Here is a 20,565-nt window from a genome sequence, read left to right as displayed (position 1 = left end):
GGATACATTTTTGTTACTATTTCCTCCATTATCTCATAATTGGTATCCAATTTTTCTGGGATTATACAAATGGTAAAAATGTTTATAAGATTTACAATAGATGAATCTTACAAAAAATAAAATACAGGTGGTCACAATGTCTGGAAACATACACAATATGTATTTTTTAATAGATTGAACTCCCTTGACTACTTCTTCTAAGGTATGTTAAAGGCACATGTTTATTCAGTGAAAATTAGAGACACAATCATCTAAGGCAATGCATTGCAGATGTATATACAAGGATTGATGGAAATGCTGCCTTAATGTACATTGTTCATTGCAATTTTGCACAACTTGTTGAAATTTGAATTGTTAGTGAGGAAGAACACATTGAACACTGCACATATTATCAGTAAACTATTTATTGTGTATTTGGTGTGCATTTGCAGACTTTATGGCCATCTGAACAATTTTAATTCAGAGGACAAGAATAAACACTCATTTTAAAGCCAGTTAAAATAGTCTTCATGAAAAACATGCATTATTCTGTGTAAGGTATCTTCTATATATACTTCTTCCTAATTGATCCCATTTTCTTCCAATCATTAAACTTACCTGCATAAGTTGAAGTATATATTTGGCATTCATTTCTGCTGTTTTCCTTATGACTAAATCCACAAGAATGTCTTTGCATGCTTCACTCAAAGAACTGTTCTCTTTCTTATTTGTGTTCTAAACTTCTTCAATAAAGTTTTATTTTACTCTCCACGTAAAAAAAACACAGAGGAACTACTTTAATTTTGAGTAAAATAGGTTTCACTCACACAATGCAGTTGTGAAAGATCAATTGCGTGTATGGCTCCATTCTCAGTCCTCTCCCTACAGACAGTGTAGTCTGTGTCATCCCTCTACTATGGACTTCGGTGGATGACTTACACTGGTCATCAAGATTTCAACAAATTGTTGTAAAAATCTCTTTTAAAAGTGACCATATATTTCTTCTCTTGGCCTCTGCCTCTACCCTTATAACAGGCCCATCACATCCTATTGAGTGGAGCAGCGCTGAATCAACCCAGCCAAGTTTATTCGAGTCCTGTTAACACCAAGGTGACCAAATATAAAAGACGGAAAGTCCTGTTTAGTCTTGGTATATAAGGGATTTCTTATTCCTTTAGGCATTGCAGAGTGCTCTTGTGCCAAATATCATAGATTTAAACAATAAATTATTCATCTTCATGTATCTATAAGTCAGCTGTGAATTTCTGATTTCCAGGTCAGGCTGCACTGAATAGCAACCAAGAAAAAACTGTTAAGTGAAAAATAGCAGGTGGAAAAGAGTGTGTGTACAATAAACACATTGGTGTAATTATCAATTATGTATCAGTACTATAAATTACATAAAATACTTATAATTAATATAATATATATGGATGGTAAGCTAAATATCTTTGAATGAACTGTGGCATATTTGACTTCACACACATAAATTTTTTCTATAAATGAAAATTAAATTTAAAATTACTCTGAAAAATTTGTAAACTGAAGTATATCAGCCTAAGTATGTCTCCACATGGTGACATGAAACAATGAGGCAATATAATTGTCAAACTCAATGTTTTGCTTCTATATTTCTAGTATGACATATCCTAATGGAAAAATGAAAGAAAAAATCATAATATATTCAGTTTGTCTTGCTATTTGTAATTATATACATATATTTACACTTTTATACAGAGAGCTAAATGCATGTACACACATTTACAGGCAGAGAGAGAGACAGAGACAGAGAGAGGCAGACAGTGAGAAGTATAAAATAAATCATAAGTAAAGTCAAACTCACAAGAAACAAGTTTTCATCATAAGATAAATGAAAGCCCACTTTAAAATGGAAAACTTTATGTAAAAGCTTTATAATCTTTAAACTGAATTGAGCCCCATCAGTATGAAATCAAGAATTTTATCTTGATATTTACTTAAAGAGAAAAGATATACTTTACCTCTCTCCTTTGAGAAAACCTATAAGACAAGTTAAAGTGCATGAAATATAAACTACAGGCTTAGAGAATATTATCATGTCACAAATGAAGGTGTTTATGAAAGACACAATGGGAATCTTGACCCAAATATACAGGAGCCTAATTATAAAGCTTCCCACCAATCAATAATAGATAATTTGGCATCAGGAAAAATAGTGACTATAATGGATGGAAATAAATCAAATTTGTTAAAATCTATGATTTTATAATGAAACAAAAACACTTTGCTTGTTTTTAAAAATTGCTAAGAAACCCAATCATTATTCTGAAAATAGATTAAGAAAAAGTATTACCATTTATCTACCTCTACTGAGGGAACTCTATTATTGACGAAAGCTGGTTTTTCTTTATAAAAGATATCTACCTAATATATGCAGCAATAATGATAGAAATTTATAAGTCATCAAATTGCAACATGAAACCTGTTACAAATATTAAGTGTGAGAGAATGAGATAGCATGCATCTCCTAAAATTATTCAAAAGAAACCACACAGAAAACCTATAAAATATTAGACTTATCAAAAAATAATAACCTGTATCACATCAACCGCCTACATCTATCTACAAGCTACAGTTGGTACAGGATAGAGGAACATACGAAAAGAAACCACAAAGATAAAATTAGCCAAATCCAGAATTAAGGAATTCTATGGGAAAGAAAATATTTGATGAAATGTTTCTTCAAAAAATGCAGCAAAAAAATTGGATGTGAAAATAAATACATTGTATTTAAAATAATTAAGAAATTTATCTGAAGATGTAAAGGAATTATACAAAGAAAACTATAAAACTTTGCTAAAAGATATCAAAGAAGATCTAGACAAATGGAAGGACATTCCATGCTCATGGTTGGAAGATTAAATATTGTCAAGGCATGAATTCTACAAAAAAAATGATTTATAGATTATTCTAGTTTGCTAATGCTGCCAGAATGCAAAACACCAGAAGTAGATTGGCTTTTATAAAAGGGGGTTTATTTGGTTACACAGTTGTAGTCTTAAGGTCATAAAGTGTCCAAGGTAACACATCAGCAATCGGGTACCTTCACTGCAAGATGGCCAACGGCATCCAGATAACCTCTGTTAGCTGGGAAGGCACATGGCTGGCATCTGCTCCAAAGTTCTGGTTTCAAAATTGCTGTCTCCCAGGATGTTCCTCTCTAGGCTGCAGTTCCTCAAAAATGTCACTTTTAGTTGCTCTTGGGGCATTTTTCCTCTCACAGCTTCTCCGGAGCAAAAGTCTGCTTTCAACTGCTGTCTTCAAACTGTCCCATCATCTGTAGCTCCTCTTTCAGTTCCTGTGCATTCTTGAAAGTGTCCCTCTTGGCTGTAGCTCCTCTTCAAAATGTCACTCACAACTGCACTGAGTTCTTTCTGTTTGTCAGCTCATTTATATGGTTCCACTGATCAAGGCCCACCCTGAATGGGTGGGGTCATGCCTCCATGGAAATTATCCAATCAGAGTCATCACCCACAGTTGGGTGGGGCCCATCTCCACAGAAACACTCAAAGAATTACAATCTAATCAATACTGATAACATCTGCCCACACAAGATTACATCAAGGATAATGGTGTTTGGGGGACACAATATATACAAACTGGCACATAGATTCATTGCAATCCCAACAAAAATCCCAATAGCCCACTTTGCAGCAATAGAAAAGACAATCATCAAATTTATTTAGGATAAGGGACCCTGAGTAGCCAAAACATCTTGACAAAGAAGAATGAAAGTGGAGGACACTACTTGCCCAAGGATAGATATATAGACCAATGGAATCAAATTGAGATTTCAGAAATTGACCCTGACATCTATGGCCAATTGATACTCAACAAGGCTGCAAATACAACAATTTGGGAAAGAATAGCCTTTTAAACTAATGGTGCTGAGAGAACAGGATATTCAAATGCAAAAGAATAAAAGAAGACCCCTATCTTACACCATATACAAAAATTAACTCAAAAGACGTCAAAGACCTAAATAGAAGAACTAGAACTATAAAACTCCTAGGAGAAAATGTTGGGAAGAATTTTCATGATATTGTGTTACACAATGGTTTCTTACACTTTAAACCCAAAGTACAAGCAACAAAAGACAAAAAAAAAAGAGATAAATTGGGTCTAATCAAAATTAAAAAATCTTTTGTTCATCAAAGGATTTTATCACAAAAGTGAAAAGAAAACATACTCAATGGGAGAAAATGTTTGGAAACCACATATCCAATAGGGGTTTGATATACAGATTATATAAAGAAATCCTACAACCCGAAAATAAAAAGACAAGCTACCCAATTAAAAAATGGTCAAAAGACTTGAATAGACATTTCTGAAAGAGGATAAAAAAAATGGGTAAGAAGTACCTGAAAAGATGCTTAACAAAATTAGCTATTAAGGAAATGCAAATCAAAGCCACAATGAGATATCATTTCCTACCCACTAGGATGGTGTGCCAGTTTGAATGTATTATGTCCCCCAAAACACCATTATCTTTCATGTAATCTTGTGTGGGCAGACGTATCAGTGTTGATTAGATTGCAATTCTTTGAGTGTTTCTGTGGAGATGGGCCCCACCCAACTCTGTGTGATGACTCTGGATAATTTCCATGGAGGTGTTACCACACCCATTCAGGGTGGGTCTAAATTAAATCACTGGAGCCATGTAAATGAGCTGACAAACAGAAGTAACTGAGTGCAGCTGAGAGTGACATTTTGAAGAGGAGCTACAGCCAAGAGAGATACTTTGAAGAATGCACAGGAGCTGAGAGAGTATCTGCAGATGAGAGACAGTTTGAAGACAGCCATTGAAAGCAGACTCTTGCTCTGGAGAAGCTACGAGAGGACAAACACCCAAAGAGCAACTAAGAGTGACACTTTTTGAGGAACTGCAGCCTAGACAAGAACATCCTGGGAGAAAGCCATTTGGAAACCAGAATTTTGGAGCGGATGCCAGCCACATGCCTTCCCAGCTAACAGAGGTTTTCTGGACACCACTGGCCATCCTCCAGTGAAGATACTCAATAGCTGATGTGTTACCTTGGACACTTTATGGCCTTAAGACTGTTAATTGTGTAATCAAATAAACCCCGTTTTATAAAAGCAAATTCATTTCTGGTGTTTTGTATTCTGGCAGCATTAACAAACTACAACAGATTTTGGTACCAGGAGTGGGGTGTTGGTGCTACTGAGTTTGCAAATACCAAACATGTTGAAATGGCTTTTGAAATGGATAAGGGGAAGATTCTGGAAGAATTGTGAGGAACTTGATAGAAAAGGCCTAAACTGACTTGAAGAGACTGTGGAAATATGGACTCTAAAGGCCTTGAGCAGAAATGATGAATGTGTTGTTGCAAACTGGAAGGAAGGTGATCCTTGTTTTAAAGTGGCAGAGAATTTGGCAAAATTGAGTCTTGGTGTTGGATGGAAGGCAGAATTTGAAAGCAACGAACTGGAATATTTAGCTGTTGAGTTCTCCAAGCAAAATATAGAAGTATCCTGGCTTTTACTTGCAATTTATAGTAAAATGCTAGAGGACAGAGATAAGCTGAGAAATAAACTCTTGGTTTCAAAGGAACCAGAAATTGATGGCCTAAAAAACTCTTGGCTTCCAGTGGTTGAAACCTCAGAAGCTATAGCCCAACATGAGGATTTAACCAAACATGGATCCCAGCCACCATTTCAGTGCAAGCCAAGATTGGAAAAGGAGTTAAGCAGAAAGGGTTTGTGGAAAGTCCTATTGTCTGATGACTTTCACCCCTACGTGCTTCATGCGAAGCCAACAGAATTTTTGCAAGCTCCTTATAGACAGAGCCATGGCTGGTCAGGACTGGAGGAGAAAGACAAGTAACAAATTGAAGGAAAAATTTCTTCAAAGACAGAGTCATGGAGGTTGAGGTCTGGAGTCAAGAGGCCTTGGGCTGGGAGAGCAGAGTGGCTCATGTGCACAGAAAGGGTGAGTTTGCCCTGGAGGTCAAGGGTGTGACTTCTGCATCAATGCTCCAGAGGAGTTTTGCCACCCCAGGCCCCAAAGAGGGTTGAGCACATCCCCAGGGAATTGGGGAGAGCCTGGCTGAAGGGGTTGAGCATATGCCCTGGAGATGGAAGGGAATCCAGGTGCTGCCCCACTGTTTGAGGAGGGTGGGGCCAAAAAGGTGGTCTCCCCAATGTGTGGATATGTTGGAGAACTCACACCATGGTTTGGAGAGGAAAGGGCTGCTGAAAAAGCCTTTAAGAAGGGTTAGACTCTGGCTCTCTCAGGCCCCAAGAATGCAATATCATTCTGTAAATGACTCTCAGACTTTGAAATCTAATGGAGTTTGTCCTGCAGGTTTTAGGAACTGTTTTGGTCCTGTGAACCCTGTTTTCCTTTCAGTTTCTCCTTATGACAATGGTAATGTTTATCCTATGAATGTCCCTTCTTTGTATACTGGAAGCACATAACTTGTTCTAAGTATACAGGCCCACAGTCAGAGGGAAATTTTGCTTTTGGACAGACCATAACTGTAACTGATTTAATGTGATTTTGTACTTAACTATTGTTACTGAAATGATTTAAGTGTTTTTGATATTGTGATGGGATAAATGCATTTTGTATATGGAAATATCATGTCATTTTGGGTTCCAGGGGGTGGAATGTGCCAGTTTGAATGTATTATGTCCCCCAAAACACCATTATCTTTCATGTAATCTTGTGTAGGCAGATGTATCAGTGTTGATTAGATTGTAATTCTTTGAGGGTTTCTGTGGAGATGCGCCCCACCCAACTGTGGGTGATGAATTTGATTGGATAATTTCCATGGAGGTGTTACCCCACCCATTCAGGGTGGGTCTAAATTAAATCACTGGAGCCATGTAAATGAGCTGACAAACAGAAGGAACTGAGAGCAGCTGAGAGTGACATTTTGAAGAGGAAATACAGCAAAGAGGGACACTCTGAAGAACTCCCAGGAGCTGAGAGAGTAACTGCAGATGAGAGACAGTTTGAAGACAGCCATTGAAAGCAGACTCTTGCTCTGGAGAAGCTAAGAGAGGACAAACACCCAAAGAGCAACTAAGAGTGACATTTTTGAGGAACTGCAGCCTAGACAGGACATCCTGGGAGAAAGCTATTTTGAAACCAGAACTTTGGAGCAGACGCCAGCCACATGCCTTCCCAGCTAACAGAGGTTTTCCAGATGCCATTGTCCATCCTCCAGTGAAGGTACCCGATTGCTGATGTGTTGCATTGGGCACTTTATGGCCTTAAGACTGTAACTGTGTAACCAAATAAACCCCCTTTTATAAAAGCCAATTCATTCCTGGTGTTTTGCTTTCTGGCAGCATTAGCGAACTAGAACAGATGGCTACCATTAAAAAATATTACAAGTGTTGGCAAGGATGTGGAGCAATAGCAACACTCACTTATTGCTGGCGGGAATGTAAAATGGTACAGTGGCTATGGAAGACAGTTGGCAATTCCTCAGAAAGATAACTATAGAACTACCATTTGACCCAACATCCCACTACTAGGTTTATACCCCCCGAAAATGAAAGCAGGGGTTGAGCAGATATTTGCACACCAATATTCTTAGTGGCATTATTCACAAATGCCAAAAGATGGAAGTGACATAAGTCGCCACCAACTGATGAATGAATAAGCAAAGTGTGGTATATACATACAATGAAATATTATTCAGCATTAAAAAGAAATGAAGTTTTAATTCATGAGACAACATGGATGAACCTTGAAGACTTCATGTGGTATGAAATAAGCAGACACAAAAGGACAAATATTGTACAAAGTCACTGATACAAAATGACTAGAATAAGCAAACGCATACAGTCAGAATCTGGATATAGGTTACCAGGGGCTGGGTTGAGAGTAGGGAATGAGAAGTTAATGTGAAAATTGTACAGAATTTCTATTGGGATTAATTTTTGATATTCTGATAATGGATGGTGGTGATATAGCATCTCATTCAGAATGTAATTAATAGCACTTAATTATGTACATGAATGTGGTTAAAAGGGAAAATTTTAGGTCATGTATATGTTACTAGAATAAAAATTAAAAGAAAAAGTGTAGGACTGTAAAACACAGATAATGGTAAGAAGAGAAAGCAAAAATAAATAAATAAAAATAAAAATGAATAAAATAATAATAATAAAAAAAGACTGAAAGACATTATCCCAGATTGTTATGTGAATCTTCATGTAAACATACTGACTATAAAATCAAATTTATGTTGCAACCAAGATGTGATCATGATTCACTATTAAATAATATTTAGGATTAATAATGGTATTGTGATTATGTATGTATATAACTACATACAACTGAACTCCATAATACAATTCTTTATACTTCTGTGTTTGCGTAAAACTTTGTTTATGTGAATAAATAGTGAGGAATAAAATCTTTTCTTCCTCCTGAATGATTTCTGTTGATGACATGTTTGTTACCTTGAAGATCTCCATATAATACTTGCAGAAGTATTAATAGAACTTTTTAATTTAGTTTTATTGAGATATATTTATATACCCAACAATCATCCACAGTGTACAATCAGTTTTTCACGGAAATGTATTATGTTTGTTAAGAAAGGCATAGAGGAGATAGGTGGGAGCTCTAATGGAGTAAGGAAATGACACCAGATAGTAACTCTAATCCACAGGAACAAATGCAGAGAAGTATTTATGGTAACTTAAGAAGGTTAATGTAACAAAGACTATAAATACATATTTAAACTTCTGTCTACTCTTGGAATCTTCAAAAGGAATAAATTATATAAAATAACTATGCAGTATATTGTAGAGTTTGTAACATATTGATACAATATATGTTAAAATAACAGCACATAGAAAGGGGAAGATGATTATACCAGAAGCCACTGATTACACTCTTCGGATGGATTGTATGGTGTGTGAATAAAACTGTTTTAAAAAATCAATCTGAGGAAATTTTAGGGAAAAAAGTGAGGACAGATGAAGCAGCACAATATAGAAGTAGCATTTCCATGTCTCACTAGAATTAAGTTAGTATAAGTCTGAAGTAGATTCTGACCAGAGAAAGTGAATATGGTTAAGCCTTAGAGCAACCAATAAGAAAGTAATTTTAAAAATAGAGTGAAAACCAAATTTGGAATGTGTGTAGTAAATATATCTTTGAATACTCATTTAGTCCCACTCTTCTTCTACCCTATTTCTGGGAGTAAGATCACATATATTGGATGTTCTGTTAAATTCAATACATTAACTGTGGAAAATTACTCCTGAAAAAAACCAATATTGAAGCAGAGGAAAACACTAAAATGAAACTTCTAACTATAATCAACTAAGCATGGGAGTATGTGAAAAATAACCTTGATTTAAGAACTGAAAAGTTAGTACAAAAATGGGAAACTGTAAACATAAATGAAAAGACATTCAGTAAAGAAACAAAAGAAAAAGAAAAATTACATGTGAAATGAATAATAAGATACACTAGGGAAATAAAGAAAAATAATAATCTAATAGGTATAATAAAGAAGTATAGGGAAAACAAGCAAGACAATGAAGATGAGATAGAGAAAAGATAATCAAAAGATGAGACAGAAATTAGTGGAAATGGATGATGGGCAAAGAAGGAATGTCATTCATGTTCTTAGTCTCCCTGAAGAAGAAAAACCAAGAAATGGAGCAGAGCTAATATTTAAAATTGTAATCCAAGAAAACTTTCCAGAAAGTGAGAGACCTGAAATTAGTCATTGAAAGGGCCCATCAGAAGCCAGAAAATATAAACCCAGGACTAGCAATATAAGATAGAGTTGATTTAATTATTAGATTTCAAAGAAAAGAAGAAATTTTCAAGGATTCCAGGCAATAATAATAATAATAATAACAACAATAATAATTTACAAAGGGAAACAATTTAGCTGAAATACAGAATTTGTAAAAGCAACATTTATAGAGAAAGAAAAGGGAGAAACAAAATTTTACAGACGTTATTGAGAGAATGCTTTAACCAAGGACTTTATATCTAGCAAAGTTGTCCTTCATGTACCAATGCACTAGAAAAACAGCTTTCAACATACAAGAAGCAGGGGAATTCTGCACCCACAAGCCCATGTTGAGCAATTTACTAGAGCATGATGTTCTTCCAATTAAGGAATGAGTAGGGAAATTTCAGCAAGATATTGAATATATACAGATACATGTTTGGGAATCTACTTAGGAAGGAAATATGGGAAGCCACTGAGACCTGACAGTAGCATCCAGAGGACAGACTTGCAAGAACCCCCAGACAATATTCAACGAGAAAGAGAGCCACTCATCACTATAGCTGCAATGAACTAAGTTCTGATAACAATTACATGAGCTTAGAAGCAGGTCCTTCCCAACTAAGCACAGCTCCTTCTGACATCTTAAAATGAAACCTGAAGAGATCCTAGAGTTTGTCAGTAGATACTTGAAATAGTAGTTTACTCCAAATATTATGGCTCAAAATGTGGGTCATAGAATAGCTGAGAGAGTGATAGAGTATAAGGTGTCCATAGGTTATAGCTTTCATAAAAATTGGTACCTTTAGAAATAGAGAGGTGTATAGCAAGAGCATTCATTGGTTTTAAGAGATACCATAAATGTGAAAGTTTAGGGAAACCAAACTTTTTCTATATTATTTACCATGTGCCAGGCAACTTTCAACCTAATTTATATATAATACTTTATTTATTGATGAGATTTATACCACATAAGAGAAATGATTTTCTCAGTAGCAAAGAAGGAAACTAAAGTTTTAAAACTGTTACTTTCTTATGACAAATGACCTTGGCTTTGTTAAAGACACTCGGCTAGAAAAGAGTAAGAGAAAATATCTCACAAAGAAAGCAATTCTTACCTTTCTTTCAAACAAAAACATAAAACTGTCAGTAAGTAATAATACATATTAAATGATTGAAATAAAACCCAAGACAGCTGTTCCAGATTACAGAAGTTTATTAGAGCATCAGAAAAAAGAAAACTCCAGGAGGAACATCATCAAGGAAGTTGCCCTGACACCAACAACCTGTTGAAATGAGAGAAGTAGGAGGTCACAAGGGGAACTTCCCAAAAGCTCATCCTCACAAAACAAATTCAGCCAATTTGTAGTTCAGTTTACAGGCCAATACAATAATAGATTCCCAAAGCGCAGTATAATTTTCGCTTAATGAAGAGGCCCAGAACTTATGCAGTCTAATTGGTGTGCTCTGATGTTCAGGTGTAGAGTTGCCTGTGGTGTCCTCAACAGCAGTAAACAGAGTCAAGCCACAGCCACGGAGAGAAAGGGGGCCATATCCAGAGCCACAGCTATGGCCACGGCCCAGTCTGCTGAACCCATAGCCACAGCACGAGCCATAGCCACAGCCCAAGTATCTGTAGTCGGAGCACCCATCGCTACGGTCCACGGAGTACATTCCCCAGTAGCTCCCTACATGGTTTTCATTGTTGAGATCATCCCCATGCAGAGAAGCAGTGTATGTGACTTCAGTTTGGACAAGAACCCCTGCAGGAGAACTTTTACACACCCTCAGTGTAGTGGGACCCACCATGCTTGTCATGGTATAGGGTAATTTGCAGGACCTGTCTGAGTAATTTGTTGATAACAGGATTTAGGGCATGACCTCAGAGGCATTGAAGAGAATTGCTTTGTTAGCCACATCTGACCCAATTGTAGGCAATTAATGAGAAACACTTGTCTCATCTTCAGAGCCCTACTCAAAACAGATCTTCAAATTATCCTTTTATAATCAATCTCTACGGCAGAAAGAAGCAATTTCAGTGGATTAACTCCAACCTGCTCAAGTAAACCAATAATTTTATATTATTTTGTTGACATTCACAGGTAATGATTATCTAACTTAACCTTGACCTTCCTTCTACCACAAACCTAAGTATTATTCTTTATAAATTATCATTTTCAGATCACTGGTAGTTTACTCCTAAAAACAAAAGAAAGTTATCACAGAGCTTCATGAGATTCATGATAGAATGCCAGCAGTTTGAAATTCTGCAACAACAGACCTAAGAAACAGGTCTCAACTTTCTCACTTACTGAATCTTTTTATCACACTTTTTAAACACTAATTATATTCCCTATGGATTCAAATTTAGGTCCTGATTCCAGTAGCTAATTCAGGATGAAATTTCAATTCATCTGTGGAATCTCATTTTCATGAAATAATTTTGTTTAAACTGTAAGATATTTGTGACATTTGTGTTCTGCCTAGAAGGTAAAGATAGAACTGTCTTTATTTAAAAAAAAATTCTGGCTAAGATATATTTTCATGGAACTTAAGAGATTGTAACCAACCAACAAGAAATCCTTGACAAAATAGCTCAGAAGTGGAGAAACACTAAAAATAGTAAAACAATTATGTATAGTAATTAAACATATAACTGAAACAAATGACTTAGTCAAATACTCCTCCAAACTTGTGTTCACAGTAAAATGGCATCCTGGGTTGCCACCAGAAAATAGAAGATAACCATAAAACTTCTGAAATCAACTCTCTGGGTCCAAATCTTAACTCTGCCACTTTTATATATGTGACATTAAGTCTTTTACTTAATCTCTTTGCCTTCAGTTGCCCCGTCTGTAAATAGAAAGCTAAAAATTGTAGCTACAACTGAAAGCAGTTTTGAAAATCCAAATTCCCTAGTCTACAGTGGGTAAATGAAATTGAGGATTTTAGAAAACAAACAAAAAAATTGAATCATTTGAAGCTTGCATATATTCTGTGATCATAGACTCTCATTATGGAATTTAAATTTAGCTTTCAGTGAGCAAGAGATTTAGAACCAGGTCAAGAATGTGTCACTCAAGGCAGCTGGTTTGTTTGTAAAAATGTTGACAAAACAGCACACAGAAATCTTGGTTATGAAGACTTCATGATGCCCAATGACATAAGGCATTTATATGAGTTTTGCTGGTGGTATTGTTTGTGATTAATGCAAAAATAATTTGTAATGGGGGCATCATTGCCTGTGGTTTGCCACACCTATCACGGAGGAAGTATAAAAGGTGTTGTGAAGATGGTTGTATCAAATTCAGGACAACCTCTCCCTCTCCCACACTTGAACCATCAACTCCTGACACCATGATCTACTACGGCAACTCCTGTGGAGACCTGGGCTATGGCTATGGCTGTGGCTATGGCTGTGGCTATCGTGGCTATGGTGGTTATGGATATGGCTGCTACCGCCCATGTTGGTATGGAAGACACTGGCCATGTGGATTCTATTGAAAAATATAATTGATCCCCTGAGTCTACTGGATTTGTCCACCTGTGCAGCACCTGCTCTTGCTTTTGGTGACCCATCCAGTGACTGCAAAAGAGCAGCAATATACCCCTAGGATATCAAGAAAGAGCTACAGAAGTCATCTCACTTGTTTGATGTGGAAGATTAAAAAGAATTTTTTTTTAAATACAGCTGAAACTTACCTTTGATGTTGAAGTAATCCTTTCAATAAATTTAAACTCTTTTCAAATCTGATTTTCTTTCTCATTTATTTTCCTTTCTTTATTATTTTTACATGTAGATGATTGAAAGAAGGAATCTTGTGCACAGTTACTATACCAAAGGCTGTCGTGGCTTAAAAGACCAGCCATGATGATCAGTTCTTTGGAAAGAGGACTCAAGTGTGATGGGACATAGTTTCTCTACCCAATATTTGACTGTTGTTTTTGCCCTTTTTCCAATTTCTACATGCCAAAAAAACCACCCTATTTATTTCTATTTTTTGTCCCTCCACATATTTATCATACTATTTAAATCTGACCTTCCATATGTACATATCTGTATGATTCCTTCTCACATTATTTTGGTTTCTTCCTAAAAAATTAGAAACTTAAGAATAGGTTATTTCCAAATGATACTTTCTTCTGTTGAATCATACCCACTGCAATCACCACACATGACCATATTAAAACATTACACTTATGCTAATTTTTTTAAATTCTGAAGAAATCATGGAATATTTATTATCAATAGGATTATGTTCCCCATAAAGGCATTAGTCCTAACTCCTCATCCAGTGGAGGTGAACCAGTTTGCAAATAGTTTCTTTGATGATATCATTAAAGATGAAGCCAAACAGAATCAGGGTGTTGATGTGAAAATGCAATTGTGAATAGAATTTTCAAGATGGTATTAGTTAATGTGAGGCCACACTGAATCAAGGGTGGCCTTAATTCAGTGTGACTAGAGTCTATAAGCAAAGGAAATTTTGACATGCTAGTAAAAGAGGAGAGTGGAGAAATATTTCCATATGTTGGAGGTAGAGATTGGGTTGTGCATTGCCAGAAGCCACCAACAGGACACCAGTCATTCCTGAGAATGCTTGGCCTGGGAACATCTGGATTTTGGAATTCTGGCTTCCCAAAGTTTGAGAGAATAAATTTCTCCCGTTTAAGGTAACAACTCACAGTAGTAAGTAAGTATTTGTGTGTTTTAAAAAATAAATGAATGGAAAATAAATGAATGAATAAGACTGGCAAATCTTTACTTATGTTTTTTTGATACTTTAATACCTTATAATTGGGAGCCCATGGAAAAGGATGTCTATTCACATGTCTACATATTTATCTCTTTCCAGATTTTCAGTATCAAAATAAATCAATTTTGTACAAATAGCACTTGATCATATCCTCCCAGGGGTCTGTTCTGAAGGAAATAATGATTCCATAGCAGTGGAAAGTTGGGCTTTGAACAAGTACAGTAACCTGAAAGCTCTGATAATTTGGATGAACAAACTGGATTAGGCAGTTAAAATAGTCTAATAGCCAGTCTAATAACAGAGACCAAATATACCCAGTGGTGAATTCTCTATTAATATCTTCATATATAATAGAAATACATTTAATTAGTGCAACTGTGCACATACCATTGCTGCAGAAGCATATAAATTGGACAAATACCATGTCCTCTTTGGAGTTCGCAACAACATCTCCAGGTTCCTGCCTTGGATACAGCCAAAGCTGGTGGAAAGCAGCTCCATTATGAAAAGGAAATGTTTATTTGAATAGGGAAATTGGGAGTCTATTTGCCCCTCAAATACACAGAATTTTTTCTCGACACACACCAAGAACAATGTACCCATTCAATTCCAAAGCATGAGAAACATCTGTCCTATTGCACATGTGTCCTTTCTGCTACTATTCAGCTAACCTGTGGGTACATCCCTCTGGATATGCCACCAGGAAATTGAAAGAGTAACAGAGACCCTACCACCCTAGCAGGGTGAAATGGTAGGAGTGTAGAATACACAAGTCTATTAAGACCATTGATCTAAGACTTCCTCATTATTCATATCAAAGCCAGGAGGGTTTGAATACACTGTGACAGATAAATACTTAAAATGACATCGTTTTCTTTGAAAAAAAATTATTAAGTCTCAGCATATATGTAACCATCTTACATTAATGGAAATAAATGTTAAATTGCATGCTTAATTAGTCAACCCCCAAAATATGATCAGATACATACGTACAACATTTACATGAAATTCATAATGAATTAGAGATCTTTATACAAGGATGTCAATGTGTTTTTAGTCAATCAATGCTTGTAATCAGTGAGAAAGTTTGTCCTATGTAGTAAATCCCTTGTTCCAATGGCAACAGTTCATGAAATTTACCGCCGTGTGTCTTTAATAACTTTTCTTTCCTAACCACACATCTGATTATGGAGTGGAAGTTAACATTCCTCAAATGGAGCCAGCTTACTCCTGGAAATCCATGGCACACTTATCAAAGATATTAAATATCTTTACATAGAATTCACATAAAGTGAACAGAAATTTCAAAATAAATAAAAACCTCTTTCTGAAGGATAGAGACTAGATTGTGAAAACTCAAGCATCATAATCAAATAGATGTGGCTCTGATAAACTCACTTCACATAACAAAAGAGGAGATTAACGTGGAACTCTGTTACAGATTAGTTGGAAATATGAGGTCAACATTTTCTGTGTTTGCCCATCCAGTGCTGGTTGTATGTAAAAGGCCCTATGAAGATGGTGACATTCAAAATCAATGCTCTTCATTGAAACTTCCACTCCTGACAGCATGAGCCACTTCAGCAAATACTATAGTGTCCTGTGCTATGGCTAGGCTGCCCTGGAATGTGGCTATGCCTATGGCTGTTGGGGCTAGGGTAGCGACAGGTACAGCTACTGATGCCCATTTGCTGTGGAAGATATTGATTCTATAGAATCTACTGAAGAACTTCAAACAGTTCAGAATATTGTACTCATTGCCTATGATTCAAAAACTCTGCATAATTCTTCATGGTAATTATATCTTCAAAAATAGAAAATTTTATCCCAGACTCTTGGGACAGAAAGCATCCAGACTTGATATGTTTCATCTTAATTGACCAAAATTGTTGGAATATTGCACAAAGAATAGATATTTTATTTTCTTATTTGTATGCATTATCATTACACACCTGCTCCCAGTATAATTGAAATATTTGAGTAATTAAATGATTAATTCATGTTCAATAAACTCTTCTTATGGTCTTTTGTTTAATTTGCATTTCTTTTCTCAATCAGTTTTGAGTATATTTGTGTGTGTATGTGTGTGTGAGAAAGGAGAGAGACAGGGACAGAGAGAGAGAGAACCAAGCACTGACTTTGTTGCTTTCCTAAGGTAATGAGAGTCTTAGTAAACAATTCTTTCATTAAAAAGTTTGGAAGTTAATGTGCATCTACAGCCATTGATCATATCCACCCTGATTAGATTGCAGCCTAGGTATCATCCTTTAATTTTATAAAAAATAATATTTCCACAACAATAGTGCAATTTTTTGCTACATTCTTTATTTTTCTGTTTTTAGCATTTTCATTGCTCCCTGTTGTTGAGCTATATTTAGAACTGTGATTCTGAGAAAATGCTTCCACTTCACCCTCTTAGTTCAAAATTAAGATTTCAACACCTAGAACACTGTCGATTGGCTCATCCTTGTTTTGCTAGCTTGTCATTATTTTCCAGGAAATTATTCAGGGATATAGGCATGTCAATAGGTCTAGGGAAAACTGTACTGCATCCTCAATTATATAATGGTTCTTAAACTCTTTAATTTCAATCTCCTTTGAAGTTTAAAAATCCCATTTTTCCTCTAATTCTAACTTTCCTCCAGAGCCAACCACCAACATTTAATTTGAAGAGTAAAATTCCAGTAATGGAATTACAGTGACTTGATATGTTTTTGTAACACTTGTATATAATCTGACATTCAAAATTTGTAAAATTTTCCAAAAATATGACTGTAGGCATTTTTATATAATATTTACAATGCTTGATACAGGACTACATTTGACATGATCCTTCCTTACAAAAAGATTTGTCCATGTAATAGTTTGGTGGTGACAAATTTATATTTCTTATATGCAATTATCTTCAATAGGTATAGTGTGAAATATTTTCTCCCAAATTATAAGAAATATTTCAAAGTCTTAGCAACAAATGTCATATACCACTCTTCTAAATTTTCCCCAAATTTGCATAGGTTCAGTTATGTTCTTGCATTATTGTCATTTCTCTTTTGTTTTTATAATGAAGAAACAGACATATTAGCAAATACATTAAAATTAATTTACCACAATGCAGTTCTTAGAACATCACTCATAATATCATTTAAAAATTTGATAAATGAATGAATATAGGTGACAAAACTGTAAATATATTTCTGGATGTTTATAGTTCTTCATGATAAAGGATGTGTTTTCCAATATATTAACCTGAAAACCTACAAATATTCAATGTATTCCTGAGCAATTGCTGATTTACTAAATCATCTCAAAACTTAATGCCTTATAACTATTTATTATTCCTCATGAGACTAAAGGGCATCTAACAGGTTATCTGGTCTTGGCTGCCTTCATCCATACAGTAACCAACATCTACAGATCTGATAGTCTGCTTTCTAACGGTGGGCTGTCTCATATGTGGTGTTTGGCTGGCCTTAGGCTGAGGAGTGTCAGATTTCCTTCACATATTCTTTTATCCCCTAGATTGCAAGGCCATGGCTATTCTCATGCAAGCTGGGCATGTTTACAAAAGAGTGAGTAGAAAATATCAAGATATCTTGAGGTCTATGCTAGGAGCTGGCAATTCCGTAGTCTTCTTTTGGCCAAAACAAGCCACAAGTCCAGCAGAGATTCCAGTTGTGGAAAAGGTTTCACACCTTGTTGGGAATATCTTCACAGTCACATTGCAAGAGGCATAGGTAACAACGAAAAGTAAAGAATATTCAGAATTTTAGCAAGCAAAATACTATGTGATGTGATAATTTATTCATGTAATTTCTGGGATGTGCAGACATGTTCTGAAACAAATGTGGTTCAGGTGCATGGTAAAATAACATATTCTGACAAACCTCCTTTGGCTAATATTTTAATGATTTCTACCTTGATAGGCAAATCACATGAAATCATCAAACTTATTATTTAACAATTTAACTCATAATAAAGTGAATTTATTTGTTTGTACATTATTTGTGGATATACCATCTTGAGAAATATGGTGTGTATAACTACATAATTAGATGTATCCAACAGTGTTTGATCAGAACTGAAGGCATTCTAAATATTGTCAGAAGAAAATAGTGCTTCATAGCCATTAGAAGTACAGAAGCTAATGTTGAAGAATGCCCTCACTACCTCCTACATTCTCTGCAGGACTTTAGAGTCAGGAAATGACAGGAACCATGGGAAAGTTTAATATTCAATCAGTGGAAACATGAGGCGAATGAAACTCAGGAAAATATCATGATGCTGCCGCAAAACCTTGTATCAACCAAAATCTATGAATTTACACATTATTGCCACAGCAATAATATGGTTTGATCTCTTCCAACTTCCACAGTTCTCACAAACACCTCTCACTGGCTGAAAATAAACCTCAAAACTGCAGGCAAGATGATCAGAGTAATCAAGTTCCTGGGAGAGAAGTCACAGAAATGGTACTGAGTTTTCAAAATATGTTTCTCATAGAGTCAATTGGACAAATTGTATTTCCTATTCTTTCCATGAACTCCTTGCTTACAACACCTGGTACGAGTTGCACCAGCCCAGAATCTAAAATATCAAACTTATCCATCTGGAATATCTCAAGAAGCACAGTTCCTTCTAGGAGAGGTTCTAGAGTTTACATTACAGGAAAGGTCTTTCTGTCTTCACAAGTTGCTTCAGACTCGTACAGGTGAATAGGAAGAGGAACTAACACTCATTATTAATTATTAATTACTTGGACAGGACCATGGGAGGACATAAGCCTACAGAATGTTTAAGGACAACTGGTGGCCATTGGAGGCTCCTTGCATCCAATAAAGATATATATAAGCAACTTCCACACTTATGCAACAATTGTTTTATTTAGACTTCTTAGAGTACAACAGGGGATTTGATACCACTTTAAAACTGATTTAGGTTTTTTTTAATAGAGAAGTTGTGGGTTACAGAATAATCATGCATAAAAATCAAGTTTCCCATAAGTCACTCCATTGCCAACACCTTGCATAGTGTGGAGCATTTGTTAAAATTGATGAGAGCACCTTTTTATAATTGTCTTATTTTTTAAAACTATCATCCAGCATGCATTGAGAGATACTATGTTCTAGGCATTGCAAGAAGCAATTTACATGGGTTACCCCATTTTAAACACCACATACACAGGCCTGTGAAATGTCCTATTTTAATTTTTTTCTTATTAAAGGTATTGTAGGTTTACAGAAAAATCAGGGGAAAAAATCAGTGTTTCCATTTATCCCCCTAATGTTGGAACTTTGTATTAGTTTGGTATCTTTGTAACACTTGATGAAAGATTTTTAACATACTACTATCAGCTATAGTCCATAGATTATATTAAGTATATTTTCCCATAAAACACCCTCTCATTAACACCTTGTACTAGTGTCAAAAATTTCTATAATTTATGATAGAACCTTCATATACTTGTGCTATTAACTACAGTACATCAAGAATAGGGTTTACTGTGTTATACAGTTCTAAGTTTTATTTATTACTTTCTATTCTAGTAACATATACAACATAAAATTTCCCCTTTTAACCACATTGGCGTATAAAATTCAGTGCTGTTAATTACACTCACAGCAATGTGCTACCATCAAAACCGTCCAATTACAAACCTTTACAACCAACCTAAATAGAAAATCTGCAAAAATTAAGCATCAAATTCCGATTCTCCACTCCCAATCTATACCCTGCTGTCTTACATTCTAGATTCTATCTCTGTGGGTTGGCTTATTATAATTAGTTCATATCAGTAAGATCATACAATATTTGTGCTTTTATGTCTGGCTTATTTCACTCAGCAAAATGTGCTCAATCTCCATCCGTGTCATGACATTCATCAGGACTTCATTCCTTTTTACAGCTGAATAATATTCCATTGGATGTATATACCACATTTTTTTTTTATGCACTCATCAGAGATGGACATTTGGGTTGCTTCCATCTTTTGGCAATTGTGAATAGTGCTGCTATGAACATTAGTGAGCACATGTAAGTTCGAATAACCACTTTCAATA

The sequence above is a fragment of the Choloepus didactylus genome, chromosome 1 (genome assembly GCF_015220235.1).
Source record: "Choloepus didactylus isolate mChoDid1 chromosome 1, mChoDid1.pri, whole genome shotgun sequence".
NCBI classification, from domain to species: domain Eukaryota; kingdom Metazoa; phylum Chordata; class Mammalia; order Pilosa; family Megalonychidae; genus Choloepus; species Choloepus didactylus.
Note: the sequence above shows the minus strand (reverse complement) of the source record.